We start from the raw sequence: 14,003 nt of genomic DNA, 5'->3' as shown, positions 1-14,003 counted from the left end.
CTTGCTCATAGTAGTGAAGCTCCGTTCAAACCTTCTTTGGTCATCCTCCATATTATTGGAGTTTGAACTTAGGAGGGAATTTTACACTCCACCCTCAAGGTATGGATAAGGAGATGAGTACTATCCCTTGGGTCCAAGTATGATCTTAATTCACTTTTGATAGTGGAGGTTGTTTGTGTCCCCCAGGATAAGGTGGCTGACCACAGTGACTTTAACTCATCCCCACCTGGCAGAGACAAGCTTCAACCTTAGCCTCACTCTCCCTCACTGTACCGTTTCCCACTGGACTCCGGAGCTATCTCATACATTGAATTTATTTTGTGTCAAGGAAAGTTTAATTGGTGGAGATGCCTGCAGCTTGTATGCAAGTTGTGTGAGCTAATGACAGTGTTGTTTGCTATTCGGTAACACAAAGCATGCACATAATTTTAAGACAATTCTACTGTTATTAAGTAGAAAATTTTTCCAGTGACTTTGAGGGTGACAGGACCCTACTCAAAGCCCTTCAGTCCATTTGCCCTGGCAAGTTCTAGAAAGCAAAAGGAAGCATAGAAGTCAACCAAAAAATATGTTTGGCTTTTTATGGGTAATTAATGAACCATATCACTAGTGCACTAACATAGAGGTTTCAAAGCTAATAGAAAGTATAGAAATCACAGTGAAGTGTGGCATTTTGAACGATCTATGCATTTTTTACTGTGAACTGCTAGAATTACTGGTGTGAAAGCACCACAGGAGTTTTAAGAGGAGTGTAACAGAATGTTAGTGCAGTCATAATTTATTTCATTATGACAATTAACTTTCTTTATAACAGAGAGCAAGACCCACTGGTTCACATTCTCAGCTTATGCAGATCTGCACTATCAGTTTCAAATGTGTTAAAACAGTTTGCAAGAGCAGAAGATCTGTTTTTCATTTTCCTTATGGAAACTATTCATCCCAAAGGGGCTTTGGAGTGTCGCTGGTAATATGATGTAATACAGACAAATTTGTTGCCTGTAAGAACTGTCATATTTAGAATACAGATCTTTGTTAAAAATCAAATGTTTGGAAAACCTGTTTAGCAACACTGGTAGCCAGGTCACCATGGTTTTGTAAGAGTTGTGGTGGAAAGAAGAGGGTAAAAGAAGTGGGAAAAAGATGAGATATAGTTTTCTATGTATCATGAAGATATTTAAGTATTAATATCTATTTCTTCCCATGACTCTGTTACGCTTCAAAAAAAATCTCAAAAAATTATCCAGGTCCTAGGTATGATGGAGTACATCAGCCCTGCATAAATCAGGCATATAGGAAGCCCCGTGTTTTTTCTGCAGTGCTTGACATACAGTAGCTTGTATGGCATCTGTTTTGCTGGTGGAATTTATCCCCTTCTGGATCTCCCCCAGTCAGTGATGCAAAGCACAGAACAGGGACCTCATCATCCCTCTGTCCTTTTCCAGGTCACCTGCTCCAGAAAAGGGGAAAAATCGCAGGTATAATTTTTTGACTGGCCTCAAACATCTTTGAGAAAGGCATGAGAAATCTTTCCGTCTCCATTCTATTCTCATACACACTCATATCTGGCAGTTCTTAAACTGTCCCACAAATGTTATTGGTAAATAATGTTCCAATTGCATCAATAGAAATTTTTTCATTGACTCAAAAGGAACAAAATTCCCTGCTACATCTCCCTGATTTAGCATGCCACAATAGTATTTGTGGACTCAAATAGCTCTTAGTGTCTTCTGCTTGCCTGGCCTGATATTCTGTTTATATACTCAAAGGACAAGCATATCAAGCAGAAAATTAGTTAAAAAGGGCAAACTGAAAGCCTCTGCAAGGTAAAGGCAAGGAAGAGAGCCCAGGAAGAGCATCTGCGGGTGAGCATTTTCAGATCATGGCAGGAACACAATGAGAAAAAGGATGAAGAGTGATATCTGAAGGAAGCAAATGATGGCAGAGCTGTAATGAAGATAATGACAAAGGAGGGCACTGTTTAGTTTTCCAGAAGACAGAAAAAAATAATAAAGCAGCACACTTGGAGGGGAAGCGATGAGTTCAGAAACACAAAAGGACATTCACTGGAGGGAAGGAGAGGGAGAGGCTGGGGGATATGAAGATTTAGGTCATGGAGAGGGTATAAAAATGGATCTTGCAACGGAAGACAGAAGAGGCAGCCTGCTTGCTTACTAAGACTTTATGGCTGCTTTCTAATCTGACACAGCACTCATCATTTATCCTCATTAAACAGCTACTATCAGGGCATAGTTAGTGACCATTAGTCCTCAGTTCTCTCTCTTTAAACTGAGGATAAATAGTTATTGCAAGAAGTAAAACTTTCTTTGCTTGAATTATTGGTACTCAGAGTTTCCAAAAATCCTGGTCAAGGATCAGTAAATGACAAAAAAGGTCTGTTAATAAAGACAGCAGTTGTACAGAAGTCTGCTTACAGAGACGGGACTTCAGGGAGATGCTCTCTCCGATATAAATGGACTTCATTTACTTCAAAGATATTACAATAATGAGTAGGTGCTGTTGATCCCATAACTTCTTACAGACCATTTATCCTGATTGAACATCTACCCCAAGTATCCAAGGGTCAGATACTTCCAACTATGTGTCTCAGCAGCTGACTTTCTCATGGGGATGAAAGGTGCTTTGTGCCCAAGAACAAGCCCTTGTGCAATTCCATTTGTTAGAGGTGGCAACTGAAACACAGAAAATGAGAGCTATATCATCCAAGTTGTACAGTGCTATTGGGAACTTCCATTCTGAATGGAATATTTCTGAATATTTTAAGCAGAGACCATGGAGTTAGTTGAGGGACCTATTAGAGACAAACTTCCCAAAATGAGGATCCTGGTGATTTTTGTAAAAGTGCAAATAAAATCAAAATGATGACTCTGACTTGAAGCCATTATGTTTTTGCTCAGGATACTGTGAGAAGCTTTCTGGGTTTGATTTGTTTTCAAATGGTGGTTCACCAGAATGTTATCTCCAGAATGACCAGGGTGACCCTAAGGGACCAGATCCTATCAGCCAAGAATGTCTTTGGTTTTTCTTCCTGAAAAAAAAGAGGGAGCAAGGAGGCATAGCCTAGCTGGGGTTTCTATCAGTGTCATCTCAATTCAGAAAATCACCTTAGCATACACTTAGGGAAATTCGGGACATAATGTAAATAAGAACTTGCATTTAAGCTTTGGTTTAGTCCCGCTGACATCAATACAATTTAAACACTTTAAAATTAAGTAGGTGAGTAATTGCTGTTATAAGAACCAGCATTTACCTGACTTCCAATTCCAAAACCTAGTCCAGTCAGCTAAACTGAGGTTTAATTATTTTACTGAGTGGAGATAGGAACTGATCAACTCGTGTTTCACACATTCTCACAAGGTGTTCCCAGCCCCAGGCTCAGTTTACCATGAGTAGTGCTTGCATACATTGAAGGACTATTTGTTAACATTACCAAAAGGCTGTGAATTCCTTGCAGGAAAGGTGTGATCTGTACAAAAAAACATCCTTTCCAAGACCTTCATGACAGGATATTCTCTCCAAGCCAGCTTCTTTCTTTATTTCTTTTAACCATGGAAAATGAGGCCATGTCGTTTACACAGCAAAGTGAAAATGAATCTTTAAACCAGGGCAAGGGTTTCTTTGTCCTTCTTTACTGCAGCCATATGTTTCTGTCTATCCTTCATTACCCCAAAAAATAGCATGAGATTCTGTCTTTTTTCAGCTTTCTATAAATAGTTCTCAAGCCCATCTCTTCACGTTGGATGGGTACCTGAAGGTACTAGCTATGTAGTTTTGGATCAGTCATTTATTTATATCTTCACTGATAAGGGTGTCCCCAAAATGATAGCTGTCTGGTCTAACTGCTTTGATATTCAGATCATAGAGCTTGTGGGTGAATCACTGGAGGTGAAGCATAAATGTTGCACTCCATCTGCCTTGGATCCAGACACCGAAGGGGAAAAAAAGAGTATGAAATCCCTGACATGGCAAGACAGTCCCAATTCCTTCTTGCTAGGTTTCTAGATGTACATGTGTGGGATCTTTTGAGAGTTATTGCATGCACATAAATCCAGTGGCCTTTTCCAGGCTTAGCCAACCTGTGTTTCTGCTCCTGTTCCAGGAATTGGTAGCTTTGAAAGACCATATCAAACTAGTACATTATGTTTCCTGCACATCCTGCTTTATTGGAGGTTAATTCCTTCTGACGCATGCAGTCTACTACTGCCAATTAAGTCAAATGTATTTTACGCTTTACTTTTCTGTTGCCTTACAGGATTTTCTTGGAAAATATTTAATAAATAAAACTTGCCAAACATTGTTAAATTACATGGTCTGATGATTTGGAATAAGCACCCAGACTCTAATACATCAGAAGGTTTGAGAGAGGGGAGGAGGAAATTCTGGAATGACACCCAGCTGGATGCCAACCACACAGTATCCAGCTGCCAACCACAGTGTTAATCTCTTGCTAGAGGACTGTTGTAAAAGCAGAAAATGGGACCCCAGGTCAGGCAAGGCATATAGAGCTGTTTCTCATGCAGCAGCACTGCAATGTGTTATTCTTTGGTAGAGGAGGGTGAATACCAACTGCACTGGAAAAGTGGTACAGATAAGGGGCCAAACGGACTTTTCCACTGCAGTCCCTTCTCTACTACCTCACATTTTCCATCTGATTCATCATGGTTCCTAGGTTTATTCCTATACTCTGTTTTGGTGTGGGATCTCCATGTAGTCTCTCTTTCAAGCTTTAGAGAAACAGCTGGAACTGCTCAGGCTAAAGACCTGATAAGAAAAAGTACATTCACTCAGGGTCATCTAAGACACCAGGATATATCCAAAACATGTGAAAACCCATCACATATTCTGAATTAATTAGATTTATTTTATTATTATTCTTTGATCCCACTCAACACAACCAGTTAAGTTCCAGTTGTATTCTAACTGGAAAAGAGAGGCAGCAGGTCAGAAGTAGCAAAAATACAATCAAGATGATGAAGCATCCCAGTACAGTTGACACTGTATCTCAGTGACACAGCTGAGTACACAATTTCAGGTTCCTGAATGGCTCCATAGTCCATATACCCATTACATTACTGGCAAATTTTAGAGCAACTTTCAGATACAAAATTAAGACCAAGGGAAGAGAGATTTCTGCTCCCTTAGGTTAACAAAAGGAAAACCTAGCACCTGGAAGCTTCCTATACAGCAACTGCAGTGTACTTTACTAAAAATTACACTTTCAGATCTTCCATGGGATAATTCATGACTGCCAGAGGCACTGAACCCTGTGCCCAAAGTAGTTTGGCTCCATGAGAAAACAATGGTTAACTACATTCTGCTTGTGAATGGATACAAAGATCCTTCAAAAAGGATGTTCATGGCAGGAGTTTTCTTGAGAAAAGACCTATTGCTGAGGAGAGGGATATGTAATTATGGGAAAATCCTTGATGCAAGAAAAGCAAAATTCTCATTTTGTAGCCAGAGACAGGGTTGGTGCTTCAGTTAGAACAGAGCTTGGAGAAATTCAATGCAAATGCATCATGCATCATAACTGAATGATATAGTGGTAGTATCAAAATAGTTCATCAGCCTGGGAGCTCAGCATCATAGCTAAAGCTGATTTTTAAATTTAAACAAATTCTCTGGCAGGGAAGTACCTTCAGTAGTGGTTGGTACAGATAGGCAGGTAACAATGAGAGAAAGAGGCTGCTTCTGCAAAAAAAAAAAGATAGCATCCAACACATTGAGTACTGCTGGCAGTACTGGGTTGCATGTTTGTGATTACAACAGGAGGGGGAACATTTTCTAGGCAACACTCAGGTTTTGGTCCCTATTTTTTTTCTTTCTCTCTTTATCCATATCTGCCTGTAGAACTTCCTCACACATTCTGATTTCTCAGAATTCTCAAATATATTTTGTATGGGAAATAACTGAAGGGAAAATGCACATGCTTTTCAAAACCAGCAACAATAGTTACTGTAGTTGATTTTTTAATTCATTAACATTAACAACACCACACAGCACTACAGGCTCGGGGAAGGGCAGCTGGGAAGCTGCCCAGTGGGAAAGGATCTGGGGGTGATGGTCAACAGCCAGCTGAACATGAGCCAGCCATGTGCCCAGGTAGCCAAGGAGGCCAACAGCATCCTGGCTTGTGCCAGCAGGACCAGAGCAGTGACCATCCCCCTGCCCTCAGCACTGGTGAGGCCGCCCCTGTAATGGCATCTTGGGTTTTGGTCCCCTCACTCCCAGACAGACCCTGAGGGGCTGGAGTGTGTCCAGAGCCGGGCAGGGGCCTGAGGAAGGGGCTGGGGCAAAAGTCCGGGGGGGTAGGAGCTGGGGGGGGTCATCCTGGAGAGGAGGGGGCTGAGGGGAGACCTTCTCCCTCCCTACAACGCCCTGACAGGGGTCTGGAGCCAGGGGAGTCGAGCTCTTCTCTCAAGGAACAAGCGGCAGGATGAGAGGAAATGGCCTCACATTGTGCCGGGAGAGGTTTAAATTGGATATTAGGAAAAATGTCTTCACAGAAAGGGCAGTCAAGCACTGGACCAGGCTGCCCAGGGAAGTGGTGGAGTGACCATCCCTTGAAGGATTTAAAAGACATTTAGATGTGGTACTTAAAGCCATGGTTTAATGATTTGTTAAGTGATCTGTTAAGTAACTATGAGTACATGATGAAATAGAAGCCACACAGAAACTTGTGGTTGCTCTGCTGCAAAACTGCTTCTTGTTTTGGTAGGCTGACTGAAGGATACATAAATCCCTGTTTTCTAACTCTAATCAAAATCAAACTCTTAGATTTTGTTAACATCTTTTAATTTTATAGTAAAGGTGCACTACAGTAGTAAGCTCTGCCAGCTAGATTTCTCAGCTCTTAGTCAAGAGGTTCTGATTTTCTATCAGGTCTAAGTAATTGCAGTGCAATGAACGGTATATATGTCCGATTTGATCTACTTATCTGCACAGAGAGCTTGGTGAAATGACCACAGGCTACGCATCAAGAGAGCTGGCTCTGAAATCAGAAACAGTATAATTATGTATTTAATTACACCACCTAAGGGACAGAGTCATGCAAGTCTGGTTGCATTGTTGTTATCTAAACTAATATTTCTACACCAAGGTGTATTTAGGTTGACACTGACTTAGAGATTTTTGATCACTGTTGTTCAACAAACGTGCATGTGTAACTTGGAAGCAGATATACTTCTCTCATAGTTTATCTGTAAGACTAAATTAGGACCTAGAAGTAGAGTGCCATGATATAAATATACCTTAGTTCTCAAATCCTCTTATTTTCACTCCTTACCTCTTACTTATGTTTATTGCACATATCTAGTCTTCTCAATATTTCTTTCCCTCCTTTTCATCCATTTTATGAGCTCTAATTTCTTGTTTAAATCAGTTCTCTTTAGTATTGGTGAAATATGCTGCAATGTAAGAGCCATTGGTTGTTCCCTCATTCTGACCCACAAGTTGTGTTCTAGGTTCTTAAAGAAAAGCAATTACTTGCTATAGTTGATCCCAATTTTACCTCATTAGATTCTTATCTTTCATTTTATAGGCAGTTTAGATATTGGGTAACACTTTTATAAGAAGAAACAGAACACTATTTGGGGGAATAATTCATGAGCTTTGATAATACTAACTTTTGTGATTTTTGAAGGAAAAATAAGGATGTTCATGGTTGTAAAGGGAAGGGAAAAGTAAAATTTGTAGCTGTTTTCTGAGACAGTAGATGGCTAAGTTGGTTACATAGGTGAGTCAAGACTGAATTATCATCAAGACACTGAGAATTTTTTTTTACAAATGTTTCTTTAATGTTTCAAACTAAAGTGATAATGCAGTGTCCTTTTTAAAATGGAGAATGGCCCCAAGGTATAGCTCAAAAATAGGTCTCTCAAATATTTTCTTATTAATCTCTGTTAATTACTCTGCTTATCACATTCAGTGGTACATTCACTTCTGTCCTGTGCAGCAGTACCATCAGGTTTTATCTATCAGGTGCCCTTCTCACCTCCCAAACTTGGGCCATGAATCAGCACAAGGGAGGTACGATAATTTGGGGGAAGGGGGGAGCTTTTGCACAATTGCACTGATAAATCATGCCTCTGTGTGTGGATAGCTACTGTGCTATATATGCCACATCAGGATCAACAGACCTAGATGACATCCCAGCCAGGTAGCTATACCTGGAGGCAATGCACTAGCTGAATCCCTCTAATGCCTTTTTCCTTCTGCTTCTGTGCAGGATGAACAGAAGCTGCAAGGAAGAATAAGAGGCTAGCAATGACCCTGAAGGTGTAAGGGGGGTGCATACACAGGGGAACATTTTCCTACAGGTGTAACACAGAGATTTTCAGAGATGTGTCATACAGGTCAAGGGAAGAAAAAAGGTTAAACCTTTTCTTGGTTAAATGAAATTTAAGACTACATGGCACAAGTGAACCAGGAGCCAGTTCATCAGCCTCATGTGTATCCCTTAAGAAGATCTGACAACATTCATTAAATCCTGAAATTAAATAATGGTGCTGAATCTGCAATTATATTGAAACCAGTAAATTCAATTAAAGGGAAGGAGTATACTTTATTTGAATGGCTCACTTGGTGGCTTTTTGTTACATGTAAGTAAGAAGATAAAAAGAAAATGCCTGTTAAATAGCTCTTTGTTTGTATTATGCTGTGACAAGTGAAGAGCACACTCAGAACCTTGCACAGAATCACACAGTGCAACAGAGCTCATAAAGAAGGAACAAGTACTCAGAGAAGCTATGGGGCTTTGCTCAAGATTCATAGCCTTTCTTTATTTTTTTGCTATTGTTTGCACAATTTGTATTTGTCCTTCCCAAAACCCTTATATTATGATCTCATTATACAGGACAATGTATAAATATGCAGTCCTCCAAAGGGCAGTGATAAACTTAGAAATACTAAGTATCTGTGTTTTATAAAACAAAGACTAAGGAAATGGGATGCTGGAAACTGAGGTTACCTTCTCCACTCTTCCACAGGACAAATTATATAACAATAGAGAAAATCTAGAGTAGTCTTGGCATCTAAGTCCATGGCAAAGTACACCCTTCCAGGCCAGCACCTCACCTTAACTATCTAGTGGTTTCCTTTGGTTTTAGAAGCTCCCCAGGTTTGCAACACTGGATTTCAGCCCATCCTCACCTCGCTGCTCAGGCTCCATCTATATTCACAGGTGAGCTCTTTCTCTCCCTGATTTGTTTTAATGGCTTTTTGGGGGTGATAGTTTTATTATCTATCTATTAGAGCAGATGTCTGTCAGAGGAAGTTTTGTCTACTGTTTTCTTTCAAAGAATGGTAGAGGCTTGGACGTTCAAGAAACCGAGTGTGAGTCTGTCATTTCTCTTTTCCTGCCAGAAAAGTCTAGCCAGCGAGCTGGTGTACAAACACATGGCATCAGCTGCAGCTGCTGTTACCACTTCCTTCCATTGTAAAGGAAAACAGTTTCCTTGGCTTCTTTCCACTGAAGGCTCTGGGCTTTGATCAGGTGTGGACAGGTGTGAGCGGTGGATGGTGTGTCTCTGAAGCTCCAACTAAGATAACTAAGGCGTAAAGACTGTGGTGTTTTTTTCAGGCACGTACCAGCCCTTAGCAGGTTTGAAAGCTGCCTGTTCAGCAGGCTAACACTAAGCATCTCCCCACTTTGCTTTTCGCAGTCAGTCGTATCTCGAGTTGCCGGGGTCTTCCTGTGCCTGCACTGGGAATTTAGGTGCTCACTTTGAGATGGCTGAATTGGCTTCAGCAGGCAGATACTTTAAAAAGCTTTTACATTCTTAGCATTTGCTTAGCCATTTGCAGCTGCCATTTTACTGTGGGCCCTGAGGGTAGATCAGAATGAAAAGAAAAATGGCTTTCAGGATGGATTAATTTGGGGAAGAGTATTCTGTGCCAAGGGCAGTGCAGAAAGAAGTAAACATTCAAGCAGACAAGGATGACATCATTTATTCAGTGGAACTGACAGGGGCAATGTTAGAAACTGTAAAAGCAGATAAGAGGACCGAAGTTTGAGAGCAAGGCATTAAAACTGGAGATGGGACAACTAAGCAGCAATGTTTGCCTTTCTGAGCAGAAAGTGCGTCTACACTGTGCCTGTCCAGGCTACACACACCCCACTCAAAAGCATATATACATGTGTTCATGCTGGAATATTGTTGGAACCGTGTTGTTCATAAGGTCTTCACTGGTTCATCTTGATGCTCTGAGCTTTCAGAAGGATGGAACAGAAAGAAGAAATGTTCAGCTACAGTTTTAGGAGGAAAACTGCGTTGTAGGCATGTGGAACAGTGAGGCACTGCTTTATTAGTTAAAATCAGGGGTGGAAAGAAGTTTGATAAAATGGGTTGAATAAAGGTACCTGAGTTTGGATTTGAAGGGAGAAGTGGCACTTTCAGAATACTGCGTGTCTGGGACAAAAGAAGGATAACAAAGGATTGTTCACAGAACTAGACTGCAATGTTCTGGGGAATAAGGATAGTTATTTTGCTTATGGCTGTAACAAGTTTCAAGTGCCATCAAGATCAATAGGAGAAGCTGGAAAGATACCAGCTGGAAGATGAGGCCCAAATATGGAAAACTGAGAATGGGGCGAATTCTGTAAAACATGGATAATAGCTGTCGTGAGTAAAACTGATCTCTGTGCAAGACTTGATGGTTCTTATGGAAACAAGCTCACTACAGTCCTTATCACTTCAAGTACAGATACCTCCTCTTGTATGTGTCCTACTTGCGCTGCAGTATATGTGGTCTCTAAAACTGGTTTTGTGTTCTTCTTTGGTCCTGATCTTTTTTCAGTGATGGGGTTTCTTTTTTTTTATTTTTCTCTGTGCTCAATTAATCCTTCATATTGTTTCAGATATGCATATGTAAATTCAGTGTATGTTCTAAGTAAAATATTATTGATATTAATATCCTATGGAAAATCCATTTCAGAGCCAATTATTTTTCTAGTCCTTAAACAGGAAAAAAAATTGGCCCTATTTAATATTAGAGAGATATCACATTACACAACCAGTAGTAGTATCAATAGTACCAGTCTTGATTTCTCCTGAACTCTAGGTACTGGGACAATTCAATTAAAGAGCAAGGTTGGCATGGGAGCTCCATGGATTGGAAAGAAGCTCCTCTGGATGCTGATTTATAATTCCAGTGATCCAAATTCCTTATCATTCTCATTGATTACAGGAGGCATCTGATCTACAGCCTCAGTCCAACATCTACCCCAAAGGAAGGACAGTGCTGCAGAGTTTGGGTATGCACAGTCCTTGGCTGTTCTTCAAACCCAAATAGCTCTAACACATCGCTGCCTTCTACAATCTATATTGCATCCAGTACTACAGTTATTTGTTAATTTGTAGGGGAGAGTAGTCACTTTTACAACACATACCTAATCCACTACCCACTTTTTGCCTATAAATAGTTTGCTGGTTGCACTGGGAAAGATGAAAAGTGAGTGAAAGAAGGGACTCTGGACACCTCACATGCTTCCATACTTAACGTAGATGACTCCTGGGCAAAGTTCTTTCCTGCCACAACCCTGAGAAGAGGGAGCACCACTGAACTGGTGCTTCCTCATGGAGGTTTTATCTGATTTTTCATTAGAAAAGAGATATTTTGCGTACTTGGCCGAATTCAGAACAGGTTGTAAACACAGCTCATGAAATGCACTTACCATTATAACTGGTGGCTGCACATAGACTTCTTCACTCACACCTTGTGAGGTATTTTTCTGGTGGGGTGGGTGCTTTTTTGTTTTGTTTTGGGGTTTTTGCTTGCTTTTTTTTAAGGTAATATGAGAAAGAAGGAAGGATGAGAGTTCGCAGAAATTATGCACTTGGTTTTCATGACAGGCTCTCCCATCAGTTTCTGGAGTTAGAAGAAGTAACTTTTTTTTTATAGTAGAAACTGGATTTAAGGATAAAAATTACCTTTGGGACACCAGCCTACTTACCCACAGCAGTAAAAACTGTTCCCTCTAGTGAAAAGGACACACACACACATACATGCACTCACACATGTCCAGTGTACAAAACAGAAAATAGACATTGTATAAAAAAAGGGAATTTAGCTTCCCAAAACCTCAGACTTGAAGCCCAACCTTATCCAGAAATACCACTGGGTGGAAGGGATTGACTTATGACAGTATATTGTGATAGTCTGTATATCATAATTCACATTCTGGCAATTTATGACTGTTCTTATTATCTACTGAGTCTTGTCAATGCATATATATACTTGTAGAGGATGATTTCAAAGGCTTTTGTGATCTAGATAGGATAATAAACAATTCAGACACATAACAGGCCAGGTCTTAGCCTGGCCGCAAAGATCTCAGAGGCTTCTTGTGAATGGGTAAAGGTAATTGCAAACTTCTCAGTGAGAATTAACAGTTGTGTAACCGTTATAATGCTTTCACATGATGGGGTTACATCTATAACTGTTCCTTTCTGTTTCTTTTCCAATTTTAAGATTTCCATCCATTTCAGTGAGCTAAGAGTCTCCATGTGGGGGATACAACATTTTCTTGTAGAGCATGTTGGTATGTAAGTACACAGAAATCTGGTGTAAGTCTGCAGTCAAACAGTGCAGATTAGTCCAGGTTTTCCTCAGTAGGCATGAGTGGGGATCATCTGCTGGTTGTTTCCTATCCAATCAGGCTGGGGAGAGAAAGATCATTTGTTTAACAAATTTGTGTGATATAATTTCAGTTATTTCATTTTTCATGTTAACACAAGAGCCATCAAAACTAGAAATGAGGTGGTTTAGGCTGTTGGTGTACCTCTTACTGAGCAGTATTTGCTATTATACTTGTTAACTTGCCTCCACTATCTGTTGTGGCTGGTTCAGTATGTCTTTTATCACTGCAGTAAATATTCTTAGCTGTGATTTAAAGAAATGGCAACATCCTCTGTGTTTGTTTAGATTTAATGGCCCATTTATTTTTTCTCATTCTCCTAGCTGAGGATAATTATTTTTTAATTAATCATACATAAACAAAGCATATCGCTAAAAATTATACTAAAAAAACATTTATAATGGAAAAAGTGCATATGCTGAATTGCAAATCACATACGCTGATTATTTAGTTATATTGACCATATGTTATTTTTTTCCCCTGTTAGTTAGATGCATTGAGGACAAGAAGAAAAGATGTGCAAGGTATCAATTCAACATTGTTTTGTTCCTGTAGAAAAGGCCACGGAAAAGAATCTGGCAACTTGCCTTGACATCAACCATCTATAAATTCATCATTTTTTGTCTCCCTAGGTAATTTAGTTTCAGCCAAAATGAGCATTCTCAATGTTAACAAATGATCTTGCTATATTTCCCCAACAAAAGTAGTTTTGTAGGAGATTTGACGTTATGGAACTCTTGTTTCCCTTGAAAAAAGTAGAAGTACAAGAAAAGAGTTTTATGATTAATTACCACTACTGCCACTTTTTCAGCTATTGGTTCAATTAAGAACATGACGATGGGTAGTTTCACAGCACTGCTACAGGTTAGTAAATGATTCATAAACTCTAGAGAGTTTGAATATACATTTTTATAGGAAACTTTTTCCTTCATGAGGACCAAACAAGATTTTCCAACACCTTTCTTGGCTCTGCTATTAATGTATGCATTACTTTTGTTCCATAATCACATCACATCCCCAAAATATAATAGAGTGACAAGCTATATGCATAGAGTCCTGGGTCATATTCAGCTTCTACGCTGTAGGGTATCCATCTTTGATCTTATGACTCATAGAAATTGTTAACTTCCACTGAAAGGTTTCTGTCTTATAGAGTGCCTGATTTCCCATTTCACCTATAGATTTGAGGATAAAAAAAGCACAACAGAAAGACTGTATAGTCCGTTCCCATGCCTAAAACAGAACTAAATCCATTATGTCATTCATGCAGATGTTTGCCTAACTTCTTATTGAAGACTTTCACAACATCCTGAGGTAATATAACACAGTAACAAATCCCCTAATACTA

The sequence above is a fragment of the Falco rusticolus genome, chromosome W, assembly GCF_015220075.1.
Source record: "Falco rusticolus isolate bFalRus1 chromosome W, bFalRus1.pri, whole genome shotgun sequence".
In the NCBI taxonomy this organism is placed as follows: Eukaryota; Metazoa; Chordata; class Aves; order Falconiformes; family Falconidae; genus Falco; species Falco rusticolus.
The sequence above is the reverse complement of the archived record's forward strand: the minus strand, read 5'-3'. Positions refer to the sequence as shown.